Here is a 14,832-nt window from a genome sequence, read left to right as displayed (position 1 = left end):
AAACCATGACACATGTACATAACCACTCATTCCACATACATATCATCCAGCACAATCAGTCAACAGCACAGGGAATGTAGGAGTAATACACCACACAACCTCTTAATGCATGAATCACAGACATAGTGCACCATAATGTGGGTACATATAGGGATATCTGTCATATCCTGCTCTAATACACTTCAAACATTGCAAGTTACACATTTATATGTGGTAGAACACATATACTGCTGGAGATGATACGTCTGAAACACGTACGTGTCGGCACGAATGACTGACCTCAGTCCTGAGGTCATCCATGTCAATTGCCAAGAGAATGAGGTACAGGCCACTCATAAAGGCTGAACATGCATGGACATATGGACAGCTCTACATCTGTTAATGTAGAGAGATAGACAGCTATAGGTATATATATATATATATATATATATATATATATATATATATATATATATATATATATATATATATATATATATATATATATATATATATATATATATATATATATATATATATATATATGTGTGTGTGTATGTATGACTCACAAATAACCATATAACAGCAATCATGCAGAGATAGATTAATATGTTCAGTGTGTATATATATATATATATATATATATATATATATATATATGTGTATATACACACACACACACACACACACACATATATATATATATATATATATATATATATATATATATACATATCTATATGGATATATATATATATATATATATATATATATATATATATATATATATATATATGTATTTATATATATGGATACATATACATAATTAGAGCTATATCAATGTCCAGTTGTATCCCTCTATATATGGGGGTGTAACATATGTACTTATGCAGATATACATAAATATATATATATATATATATATATATATATATATATATATATATATATATATACACATCTATACAGATAGGCATGTGTATATGATTTCCACATGGGAATAGACTCCTGGCCCACTCCGTACTACATAACAGACCATGAGCACAGTTAATGGGGGTGGGGGTACACATGAGGGACACCTGGCAATTACTGCAATGTACCCCCCCAGCCCTAACGGATATGCTGTGCAATTCAATATCCAGCACATGCAGTACTTGACAGCAGGACCCACCACAACACAGGTACAATGCTCCAACAGTTATCCCTGTCACCTGTACATGTCAGGCCAATATCTGTAAATTATCATGCAGATACGCCATTGTACCGTAGGGAATGTACTATGTTGAAGGGCTGGTACAGATATGCACACACATCCATACTTTGTCAGTCATGTGTATATATATATATATATATATATATATATATATATATATATATATATATATATATATATATAAATATATATATATATATATATATATGTATAAGATATATGGGATATATGCGTATGTACACATATACACAGGGTATTAGTAGCCATACATGTGTAGCAGTAGTGTGGACATACTGGGTGCAATGTATAACCCCAGCTGCAAGTCCTTTAACCGGTACCTATGACATGTGTGGTGTGGCAACCAGCCCCACAAAGGGGATACTTACATTGCACATATAGCCACTCACAATTCAAAGGACATGACATGACACACAGGTATGTATACACAGACAACCTTTATTTGTGCACCATACAATAATATATGCCATTACTGACAGCACATGAATGTTGATGTATATAACCAGTAATGGATGCAAGGCCCACATAAAACAGTCGATGCAGACAGTGCAAATATATATATCATACTATGGTGTCCAGGCTAAGCCCTTCAATTCATACAACAGTTGACAACGGATTTGCCTTCACGATACGTAACAGTCAACAATATCAGATATAGTTCAGCATCCTCTAATTACACCCTGTAGTCAAGGCCTAGGGGGACATTTATTACTTGTGGTAATGTCAGTTTATCTGTCACATGTATGGTTCCTGGTCAACAAATGTTGTGGGTGTCCATGCTATGACTGGGATGATAGTAGGAATGCTAGCAGTGGTTAATGGTAGGCCATTACCTAACAACCCATACCCATATCACAGCAGGACAAAGGCTGCCATATATGTGGAGGACAAAGGCAGAAACGCAGGGCCATACCTGCAATATTGCAGTAACATACCCTGGAACATGCTGGTGTTACAGGATGTGTTGCAACATACCCTTATGCAGGAATATGACATCAGGTTCACAAATGGATATAGCCATGCACTGCTAGCATGCAACACACACACTGCCAGTGTAATATCCGACACAGGACCTGTGCGGTGGACAGACAACACATGATAGGCACACCTCTGTTCAGCTAGGGTATAGTCCCACAGTAGTGAGCTATGCAGACAGACTGCAGTCCAAGGTAAACTAATACACACACACACACACACACACACACACACACACACACACACACACACACACACACACACACACACACACACACACACACACACACACACACACACACACACACACACACACACACACACACACACACACACACACACACACACACACACACACCCTGTAACACCAGTACTATGCAAAGCATTACACCACTCTTCTCACAGTCTGTCTGTATGTCGTGATCCTCCTACATATATATGGCTGCCCTGAGTGTGCACGTTCTCCTGTAAGAGGTATTGCTACCTGCTATCTGTAACATTGATGCCCACACACAGGAAGGATGTCCATCACACAGGGAATGTACAGGGAATATGCCCACATGATGTAGGGATTCATAGTGGGTGGTTGTCATGACAGTGGTAATTGGAAGTACTACACGTGTACTCATATATATATATATATATATATATATATATATATATATATATGGCTATTTGGATACGTACATGTCCATATCATCCCACCATATGTCCTGGATATGGAGTGTAGCCCTACACCAGCCTCTATAGTCCCAATGTAATAGTGCAGGGGGATGTCTGGTATGTATAGCTGGTATATTAATAGACATTTGCTACTGTCATTGGGATTGTTGTCACAGACACCGTGTGTGTGGAAGGTGACATCTGCTCATAACATGTGTGCCATTGGCTACTGACAGACATCCTAAGGTTATCCGGGTACAGTACCTGAATATATAGCAGGCTCAACAGCCATATCACAGCACAGGGTAGGATATACCTGTGTGACAGTGCATAACCACAACCAATGTGAACACAGCCACAGCCACATATGGTACACTAGCATAATAGTACAGTATATGGACTATCTGTCCTACACCATCCTCATATGTACCACTCACAGAATGACCCTACATATACTGGGCTGCTACACAGTTTGGTCTGATGGCTGTCTGTGGTATGGGACATGTGTGTGTATGGCCCTAGGTAATATGGTACCATACAGTGGGGCAGCATGTAACAACAGATAGAAGGTGAGCTAGAACAATGACATCTACCACAGTCTGTACACAGGCCATAGTACATATTAACAATACACACACTGCCAACATTCACCATCACTACACAGACCTCAGTACTGTACAAACACCCACAGGATTTCCAGGGTATGGCATTAAGTGTAGCCCCTACTGTACATGACATGTGTAGCACTCTGATATATCACTGGCGTGTTAGCAGATATGTTGATATATTTATGGTGTACAGCACATATGCACCACTTCATGCACGACATATGTACAAAGGTTGACAGAGATGTGGCTGAAAGGTGCAACTAACCATAGGCAAAACTGCTATACAACTGGTAGCATGTTACAAACCACCTTCCCAACCTCAAGAACCCCACTCAGCCTTCCTGAAGACATTGGAGGATATGAATGTATCACAAAATACCATCATACTGGGAGACTTCAACTACCCAAACATAGATTGGGTACATTATTCTAGCCCTAATACCCTAGCCCAAAGGTTCCTGGAATTCATAAATTCAAATGCACTGGAACAACTAGTCACCTCTCCCACTAGGGGAGATAATATACTAGACCTGATCATCACAGACATGGGGACAAAATGCTCCACACCGGAAGTATACCCCTCACTAGTGAGATCTGACCACAAACTAATCACCCTGGATATACATATCCCACCTCCACTCCCAGCACAAAAGACCACAGTGAAAAACTTCTCAAAAGCAGACTTCACTCTTCTTAAGAAGGAGATGGTATCCTTCAAGCCCACTGTGCCAGTGGATACCACATCCGGCAATGCCGAATCCTTCACAAATGCTTTCTTTGGACATATCCAAGAATGCATGGATCAGGCAATCCCAAACAAGTCCAAGTCCCTCTCCACCAAATGTAAGCATCCTGTCTGTTGGACCTCAGCCATAAACAAATTGTATAACGAAAGAAGGAAGCTACTGCACGTCAGAGCGAAATCCCATGAGGGGAAGACATCTCTGATCAACATTAGCAGAAAACTACATTCTCTCATAAAAACATCCAAGGCAAACTTTGAGAGAAAAATCGCTAAGGACACTAAAGATAACCACAAAGCCTTCTTCAGCTATGTTAGAAACCTGGGCGGAAACCCTCAGATATGCTCAGAGTTGGTTCACAACAACAAAAAATACACTGAACCCACAGATATTGCTAACATTCTGTCTGACAGGTTCAGTGGAAATTTCTCGGCTCCTTCACCCCCAAAAGAAGAAATACTTATCCCAGCTGAATGTAATCTCCCTGTCATCTCAGATGTCCAAGTGAGAACTGCCCTAAACAAAGCAAAAAACACAGCATCAATGGGACCTGATGGTATCCCGGGTGGTTACGTGAACTCCAAGAGGAGCTAAACCCACACATAAAAATGCTATTTAACCTTAGCCTTACTTCGGGATATGTACCTGTACACTGGCATACAGCAACAGTGGTCCCACTCCACAAGGGGGGTGCCTCTACAGACCCTGGAAACTACCGCCCCATAAGCTTAACTAGCCTGGTCTGCAAAGCCATGGAAAGAATCATTATGGAACTCATAAACAGAGACATAGGGGACCTACAGACACTTGACCCCACCCAGTTCGGCTTTGTGAAGGGCAGATCCTGCCTTTTAAATCTGGTTGACTTTTTCGAAACAGTCACTAGAGCCATTGAACCCCTCTTGTTCGGCATTTATTTCTCAGATGTTAAACACAAAAACATGGTGGCTGGCAAACAACAAAGTAAAGATGACTGTAAACTAGGAGACATATATCGATACACAGCAGACACACACAATCTACAAAAAAGCCTCAACAACTGTGGACAACTGGTGCCATAGGCAAAACTAAAACTAAAAAAAAAAAAAAATGTCCCTTCATCCCTTTGGAAAAAAACAAAGTACACACAAATTATCACATAGACAGCAACCCACTGGAAAAGGAAAAAGTAATCAGAGACCTGGGGACAAGTAGACAGCAACCTCTCATTTGACACCCACGTTGCCAAAGTGGTTAGAAAAACATTCTACCTTGCACACCTCATCATGAACAGTCACTAGAGCCATTGATGAGGGCAAAGCAGTCCATACAGCATACCTGGACTTGGCTAAAGCCTTCGACACAATACCCCACTCAGGCATCATAGATAAGCTAAACAGCTTAAAAGTAAACCCCTATGTCACTAGATGGGTTGCAAACTGGCTAAAGGACAGAACCCATAAAGTTAAAATCGCTGGAGCAATGTCAGACTCAAAGCTGGTCACAAGTGGTGTCCCACAGGGATTTGTCCTGGGACCCCTCTTGTTCAGCATTTATTTCTCAGATGTTAAAGCAAACATGGGAGGGCTGTGGCTGACAAAGTTCGCAGATGACTGTAAACTAGGAGCCATAGTCGATACACCAGCAGACACACACATCCTACAAAAAGGCCTCACTGAAATGGACAACTGGTGCCATAGCTACGGCCTTAAACTAAATGCCAAAAAAATGTATAGTCATCCCTTTTGGAAAAAACAAAGTACCCACAAATTATCACATAGACAGCAACCCACTGAGTACGGAAAAAGTAATCAGAGACCTGGGGACCCAAGTAGACAGCAACCTCTCATTTGACACCCACGTTGCCAAAGTGGTTAGAAAAACATTCTACCTTGCACACCTCATCATGAAGGGATTCACATCCAGATCCAAGGATGTCATCGTACCCCTATATTCCTCCCTCATCAGACCCATGATTGAGTACAATGCCCCATTTTGTATGTACCTCACCCGGCACTTGCAACAGCTGGAGAGACCACAGAAGTACCTCACCAAAAGGATCAAGGATCTCCAATATATGCCTTATTCAGCCAGACTAAAGAAACTTCAGCTCTATTCAGTGGCATACCGCCTGCTCAGGGGTGATCTCTGCCTGACATACAAGGCCATGTCCAATCAGGATTTGATGGACATGCTCCACCTCAAAAAATCCAAATCCATCAGGACCACGAGAGCTAAAGACTTAAACCTCGGCACAAGTATGAATAGGACATGCTGGAGGGATAGATTCATAACCCAGAGGCTTCCCATGCTCTGGAACAGGATCCCAGTTCGTATTAGGCAGAGGCCCTCACTGACTCTCTTCAAGAGAAATCTTGATGAGTGGATGGGAGATCGAAAGTTTACCCCAGGGGTCACATCTGTGTCACTGCTAGACAGGGGCACAGTAAACTAATTCTATTATATAAGGGAACCTTCATTGTGTCACTACTAGACAGAGGCACAGTATTCTAGATTTATGCTGTACATTTTTGTACCATTTCATGGGGTGGCAAAAGCCACATCACTATGGCTAGGCTTACAAATGCCCCAGGGCAGATAGCTTAGTATTATACTATGAAACTATGAAACTATAAAGCACATACACAGGGCCAGTATAGACATGCTGCTGTGATACCCTCATTAATCTACCATTGTAACGGGGTTTGTTGCAACATATGTCCAATGAGGGATATGTAGTCAGTAACTGTCACGGCCTTAACCATCAACAGACTACAATCCTCACAGTACCTTCTTTATTCCATGGATAGATGCATTGTGGCTAACAACTGACACCAAAGGCACAACACTGCCCAGTCTGCAGATGAGCCTGCAGATGGGTATTCCTCATATACATGGAACTGATATGGCAGGTATTGTGACATGTACGACAGGCATATCCAGACAAACACTGTTAATCCAACATTACTCCAAATGCAGTATAGCAGCACTTACAGTTTGTAGTCAGGTCAGGCACATCCCCCTCCTGTTTGTTGCTCTCTTCCCACAGTGTATGTTGTTAGAGGTAAATCCCTAACCCATCTGAAATGCTGTTTGCCAAACGACAGTTCTAGCTCCTGTTCACAGTGACAGACAAGGGCTACCATGACCAGGATGTTCCCAGGTAGTGGAGTGTGTTTCCATGCAATTGCCTATGGGAATGTCACCACACCTGTTCCACATGCAATCGGCTAGGGAAGGCCTGCAATTCATGCAGAGGCCATCAGCTGATCATGCGCATTATGTTAAATACACATGCTGCTGCCTAAGCAATGCAGGTGTGGGCCTCCACATCCACCAGAGACGGAGTGGGGGAGACAGACAGAGGCAAATACATGTCATGGAGGGGTGGGAGGGTAAAACCGACACATGTTTGTGTCACACACCTACCAGGACAGGGTATCAAACACCCGACAGCTATGTAGTGCTATCACAGTCCGATGCTGTTATTGGATGTGCCACATGGGTTATCTGGTGGGGAGCACTCAGAACATATATGTGATGATGTGATGGTGAGTGACATCTGCAATTGGGATATGGGTGATATACAGTAGGTGACATACACATGCCTGTCTGTATGAACAGGTGCCACCATCAGCACAGGCACACTCACACAGGAACACACACACATTAACACACTTGGCAGGGCCAGGAGTGCAACCTGTTACTAGTGGGATTGCACAACACATCAATGTGCAGAGAATACATGCACCACATGGGTGATACATAGGTCATATGGGCAGTGAGTATGAGGGGGTGTCAGACATAAGACCGCATGCTTCACTGTACCCTGGGGGCAGTAGTGCATGTGGATGTGGACATACGCACCATACAACACACACATGAACACACAGGGTCGAGTTCGGACATGCATGGGTGCATGTCTGCATGGGTGTGTGGTGGCCAACAGTACCAGCAAGCTATACAAGGGTAGGCAATGGGTATATCTTGGCATCAGCCCACATGACTATGGTCTGCATTGTGGCACATGCCTGTAGCTTCTGCATTTTCCCACACAGGTGGGTATTGCATCCATCTTCCAGGCTCCTGGGTGACTATTGTGTGTCGCCAATGCTGTGCATCACTTGCCATGTATGTGTTCCCTAGTCCATGAATTGGATGGTGTCTAGGATGTGCACACCTCCCACATGAATGTACAGTGAAATGTAGAACTGTACCTGGGGTGTCTGGCCCATGCTGTGAACACAACTTATCATCAGATGTGCCAGTCTTGCCCACATGTGGCAAGGAGTGGTACTGGTCTGCAGATTTACCCTGCACCCACATTGATAGCATGCTAACAGCATTTCCTGATGTCGGTGTCATCTGTCCATACAGGCCATGTTGTCAGGCATGGTATACCCATTGTGAGTCACATGTGAAGGCACAGTGGGGTTGATAACTGTTATTGGCAGGCCTTGATGTCACATGTATGGGTACGGCTTTGCACCCCAGCCTCTCAGCCATTTACATCTGTTATCCCTCTATGGTTGGCAATGTGATATATAGTAGGGCCACCATAAATGAAATTAGCAAAACCCTCCACATTGCCCGCAGATGCACAACCACCTCTACACAGGATATGAGTTACAAACAGACACACACACACACACACACACACACACACACACACACACACACACACACACACACACACCTGTCATATCTGGGAGTAGAACCCCTACCTAGCTGATTTACTACACTACAGCACTATGCAGTTATATTACACGCCACGGACATTACTGAAGTTCATCTTCCCCAAAGGTGTATTTCACAATTTATGATATCAGCAGGACTACCAAAGTAGGGCATTTGTAATGTACTGCTAGTGAGTAGCCTATAATGCATTGCTCCATACACAGACACTGAGACACACACATCACATCTGGAATTGGCATTGATGGAGATGGAACACTACCATCATTCTAAATCAAACTACAGCAGCACACAGTTACAGAATGCACTACAGTGATTACTGGCCTATCAGTTTCCCAGAGGTGTACTTCTAGATGACTGACATCAGCAGCCTTGGCAAAGTAGAGTATTTGTATTGTATGGAGTGTGAGTAGCCTAAAAAGCATTGCTCCCTACCTAGTCAGACGCACACACTCACACACAAACACACACAGTTGCCAGGGCTGGGGTTCAAACACCTACCTAACTAGTTTATCACACTAGAGCAGTACGCAGTTACAGGATGTGGCACGGTGATTACAGGGCTATCACATTCCCAGAGGTGTATTTCTAGGTGAGTGATATCAGCAGCCTTTCCAAAGTTAAATAAACGTATTGCACAGAGTGTGAGTAGCCTAACAAGCATTTCACTCTACACAGTCAGAGGCAGGCAGGCACACACACAAACACACACACACAATTGACAGGTCTGGGGTTAGTACTACTACCTAACTACTCTGTCACTACAGCAGTATGTAGTTATGGGATGTGCCATGCATTTTACTGAGCTATAGCTCTCCCAAAGGTGTAATTCATATTGGATGACCTCAGCAGGCTTGTCATACTACTGCTATGGGGAGGGCAGTGTGTGCATGGGCCATACCCCATTCATGTAGGGGTTGACATGCCACATGCGGGCACACACATGGTCATAAGTCATAGGTGCGTGTATACAGCTACTAGATGGCTGCTTCCTTGTACAGTCTTGTTGCACAACTGGCACGTACACCACATAGTCTGTCATGCTGACAGGTACTGGTGGCTAGTATCCGCAGTGGGTTACATCTGCACCTCATGTGTTGGGGGCCCTTAGGCTGTGTGCCAGTTGGAACAGGCCCACATGGTTCCTTGTCACAGTCACCCTCTTCCACACATCTATGCCCATGTACCTCTGGCTTATTATAGTCTGTTGTCCTTATATATTTGTCTGCATTCCTATCCACTGTGTGTGCAAGGCAGGAGTGGTGCATACTGACATGTGTTCACACTGAAAACTGCAGCTTTCAGATATGTCTGGTCCACTGGTGTTTGCAGACAAGGCCTTCATGTGTTTGTGTGTGAGCTTGCCCAGTATGACCTCTCAGTATGTTGTCGACTGACATTGCCTTCATTTCTCTAAGTGTGTGAGCATGCCCAGTATGGCCATCTGTGTTGTATGTGTGGGCCACGTCCAGGTTGTTTGTACTGCAGTGCTGTCCTTTTGTTGTACACCAACAGGTAGCAGGCTGTGTCTGCAGGGTATCCATCGGTCATTTGCCATTGACTGTTGCTACATTTCTGCATAGTGGGGGGGTGCACCTGACTGTTTCTACTGTTCTACACAGGAGTAGGGGGCACACCTGACTGTTACTCTATGTTCACGTTGGATGGGGGAGGTGCACCTGACACTTGTACACATTTGCTAGGACTGTACTGGTAAGTCAGGTACTCCATTTCAGTCTGTAGTCTTACCTATCCTGCTGGCTAGGGCTTACCAGTGTAGCACAGATCCTAGCTTTGTTTACCTACATATTAGTGTCTGACTGACTAGCCTTCACAACTTATATCTGACTGCCTGGCCTGCTGTGGTCTGTCTGTGTAGGACTGGGGGAGGGGTTAACCATAGGGCACATTCGGAGGCCATAGTACAGCATTTGTTTGTGTTTGTCTTCATCTGTCCTGCTGGCTGAGACTGTTGCTGGGTATGTGATCCTTCCTGACTGGTATGTGTGGCTCTTATGGACACCGCTGTCGTTCAGGCCATTTCCTGCAGTGGTTTTTTTCACCCTGTGTAGTACTGGCTACTGTGGTGACTCCAGTATGTGTTACAAATCTCAGGCTGACACTATGGGTGTCTACTCTCTGCAGCCTTGACATCTGGCCACCCAATTCCCTTGCATGTTCACATCCATACCATAGCTACAGGTAAAAACACATTCTACTCCATTTGACAATTGGTAGGTTGATTGACTTACCTTGAGGGTGTGCCGGACTTGAGGATGGTGCTGGAGGGCTGCCTATGTCGGATGCACATAGTACACTCCCTATACATGGTTGGGCACAGGTAGTGTCATGTTTGGCATCCCTTTTACTGTCTGTGTGAGTCAGAGAGAGGTGTCATTCCCTGGGGCCCTACTGTGCCAGTGCATATGCTATACGTTGCCTATTTGTCAAGGCCAGGGCATACTGGGCATGCCCCCATCTGACTACTGGAGCAGGCTCAGGTTGTTCCTCCTCCGAGTCACGCTGTACCTGTACAGGCCTTGGCATTGGTGGGGGGCTGTGTGGCCCTGCCCCATGCTGTTCCTGCTGCAGCTGTTTCCACAGGATCATATTGTGTAGCATAGCACATACCATTATTATTTGGGTACATGTAGCTGGTGAATACTGCAGGACCCCACCGGATTTGTCCAGACACCAGAACCATGACCTGAGCATCCCAAACACACGTTCTATTATATGTCTGGCCTGTGCATGTGCATCATTATGGCATTGTTGTTCAGGTGTGTGTGCATTTCTGATGGGTATCATCAGCCACAGCTCCAGTGGGTACCCAGCATCCCCCACTAGGGGACCGTAGGGGATGTCCACATCGGTAAATCTATAGCACAGCTGCATCAGTTGCCATATGTGTGAATCGTCATAACTTCCAGGGCAGCCAGCACACACATTCAGTATAATGCCCTGGGCATCACATACGACCTGGCAGTTGATGGAGGGGATGCCCCTGCGGTTGATGTAGGCCCTACCCTGCTCACCGGGTGGTGCTTTGATGCATAAGTGCGTGCAGTCTATAGCACCCACTACCGCAGGGTAGTTAGCTATTTGGTGGAAAAGATGCATATTGCTGGTAAACACCTCACATGTGTTGAGGAAATGTACATGCTCACTGGCATGTGGTGACATGGCATCCAGGAACTGGTGGAATACTCTGGATGCTGATGCCTGTGAGATGCCCATGTTATCCCCAGTTGTAGTTTTGGAGGTACCTTTGGCTAGTATACCTAGGCCTGCACATACCTTGGTATCCACTGGCATGGGTTCCCCTCAGCCAGTGTGGTGTGTCAGGTGTGGCCGGCACAGCTCAATGATTTGCTGTAGGAGGTCTCTGTCCATCCTATACCGCTCCACTATCTCCAGCTCATGTAGCCCCTGGTAGGTTACCCTGGGTCTGTACACTCTTCTCTGTCTCCTCACTGTGGGTTGTTCAGCAGCATTGACATCCTCACCACTCTCAGCCTCTTGCACATGTTGTTCTATGTTGCCTGCTGCAGCCCTTCTCATTTTGTAGGTTTGGTTTTAAAATTTCCCCACTTGTATACACCGGTGGTGTAGAGTGTGGAAAAACCAGAGGGGTAGGTGTTTGCTTGGTTTATAGCTGTGTTCTGGGCTGGACTGGTCTGCTTCCTGTGTGATTAGCTGATTCTGATACATTTCACCTGGCAGCTGAGCTAGTTCTCCTTGGTTACCTTCCTACTGCTGTTTTCCCTTCCCATTGCCTCCCTGTTTAGACTCATGTGCACGCCGCGCAAACAAAGTGCTCAAATGTGCACAGAGCTGCTTTTTCCTGGTTTAACTTCCTTTTTCTTCCTGTCCAACCTGGTGCATGGCACGCACACCCGCTTACACTCTGTAAAGAGTACTAGGCAGGTTAAGACAAACCCCTAGCTTAGTTGTGCTATGCTAGGAGTAATCCTGGGCCACAGGTCTCCAATCCACTTACAGTATGCCTGACACCCCCCCATGATGTCACCTATATCCTAGTCTTGCACTCAGCTATTTATACTCTTAAACTCTTGGGACCTGCCTCACACCTTGGGAAAATCTGGGATTCACTAACCCTTCCCTGATTTGCATAGGATTGCGTGCTAATGCATAGTTACATGTCCCACACTGAGCCTCCCCCCTTAGCAACCATTACTCACTGGCCAGGTTATCTTCTGACTGCCATTGACTTCCATGGCAGAATACTGATTTTAGTTAGAATTCTTATTTTAGGTTTATTTTATTAATTTCCCCCTGATCCCATTTGCGTGTCGCTACCCTATGCTTAACCAGGCGAGCTTGGCGAAAAGAAAATTAAAAGTTGTTTATTTTTTTTTTACATTTTGCAATGCCAATGGCCTTCTACTTTGACATTGGCATGCTTCCTCAATGATATGCAGCCTTTATTTGGAGCTGTCATAGCTCCGTTTTGTAGATTGCAGAACTGTTACTAATCAAGTACATTTCTGCACACTACACTAGTCCTGCACGGACAGCTGCCAGCTTCCTGGATCGCATATTACCCTCATTTACATGATTTTCACCTGCAAATGAGGGTAATTTGCATACAGGAGCTCAGTCCATGCAGGATTAACCTAAGAGCTTACTTGCACTTCCCGGGAGCTCATTCCTGGATCGCACGTCGGCCGTATTGCCAAAAATAACTCTTAAACTAATCCTGCACGTTATAAAGGGCTTCGTAAATCCAGGGGTATATCTTACTTTTCTGTTTCTTAAAATTATTATAGTCTTATATTTACATTCTTAAATGCAGATGATTGAGATATGTAAAAAAATGAGAAAAAATTAAATTGAATTTAAAAAAATCTTACTTCAAGTGGTATACTCTAAACCTTAAATAACAATTCAAAATAATAACAAATTGTGTCCTAAAATAAGTAATTGTGAAAAATATAATGAGTTATATTGATTATATAAACATCAAAATAAGAATGCTAATGTATGTATATGTATATATATATATATATATATATATATATATATATATATATATATATATATATATATATATATATATATATATATATATTATATATATATATATATATATATATATATATATATATATATATATATATATATATATATATATATATATATATATATATATATATATATATATATACACACACACACACACACACACACACACACACACACACACACACACACACACACACACACACACACACACACACACACACACACACATGTGTAGTACTGAACATTAAATGGACACAATATTATTTAAAGTATTAGAGTCAGAAAAAAAAGTGTCAAAAAATAGAATGTCGACAGCTAATTTGCATGCCCTGAAGATTAACCTCGGAGCAGGTAAAACCAAAAGCAAATATTTTTGCAGGGGGAGCAGGCACCCCTTTATCTACAAGTGGGGGCTGTGCTTCCACATCCCCTGCTATTTGGACATACTAACTCTGATATCACACAATCCCCAGGACATATTCCCCTACCTGGGGATTGTCACTATTGCACACATGATGAACATCTGTTTGTATCGACCAAATGCTGTTCACCAAACAGACATCGATCTTGTGTCTATTATTTATTTTATTTATTTATTTATTGAAGTTTGTTACCCGGGTTAGTCCAACTGGGCTTGTGGTCCATTTTCAGTGGAGGCCCGAGGAGAAAAGCTCCAATACATTTCAATTACAGAGTAACATATTAATACAAAAAATAATGTGGTGAGAAACAATTATACAGAGCAAAAGCTTTACATTTGTTAGGTACATACAAACAAGTTGAAGTTCCAAGTATGGAGAAGGAGCCAAAAAAGACATTAAGAAACATAATTTTTCAGTGAGATAATGCAATGGGTAGAGCAGTAAAACAAAGTAAATATATAATAGAATGCTTCAGAAAAATGATCATTTAG

This window comes from Protopterus annectens, chromosome 6.part0, assembly GCF_019279795.1.
Source record: "Protopterus annectens isolate FY-2018-M chromosome 6.part0, PAN1.0, whole genome shotgun sequence".
NCBI classification, from domain to species: domain Eukaryota; kingdom Metazoa; phylum Chordata; order Ceratodontiformes; family Protopteridae; genus Protopterus; species Protopterus annectens.
The sequence above is the reverse complement of the archived record's forward strand: the minus strand, read 5'-3'. Positions refer to the sequence as shown.